This window comes from Bremia lactucae (genome assembly GCF_004359215.1).
Source record: "Bremia lactucae strain SF5 chromosome Unknown BlacSF5_NotPlaced_200_SHOA01000120.1_2678225bp, whole genome shotgun sequence".
In the NCBI taxonomy this organism is placed as follows: domain Eukaryota; phylum Oomycota; class Peronosporomycetes; order Peronosporales; family Peronosporaceae; genus Bremia; species Bremia lactucae.
Genome location: NW_027152213.1, coordinates 1100297 through 1100709, shown reverse-complemented (window position 1 = coordinate 1100709; position 413 = coordinate 1100297).

The window sequence follows — 413 nt, the reverse complement described above, 5'->3', positions numbered from 1 at the left end:
AAATGTCTTGATTAATAACGGTTCAAGAGTAGGCGCTTATACTCTTGACCTGTATGCCCCTCCGAAGTTAACTTCAGAGATAACTCAATTACCAACCCTAGAACCTAAGCGGTTCTTGAAAGATCTGCATGGTGGTAAAATCAAGCAGATCTGCGTACTCGTCACAGAGGACGATTACGTAACCGACATTTGGTCAGCGGTAATTTTTGCAGAGAACGAACGGGTTCTCAGCAGCTCATCGATGGACGAAAGTGCCCTCGATGAGAAGACTCGGATTGAGAGATATACTTCTCAATCCTGGGAGTCACTTAAGACAAATTTTGTATGTTTAGATTTGATTGAATCAAGGGATGTATTTCCTGAAGTAGTTTCATGCGAGTTGCCTAAGGATAAAGCACTCGACATGAGATCAC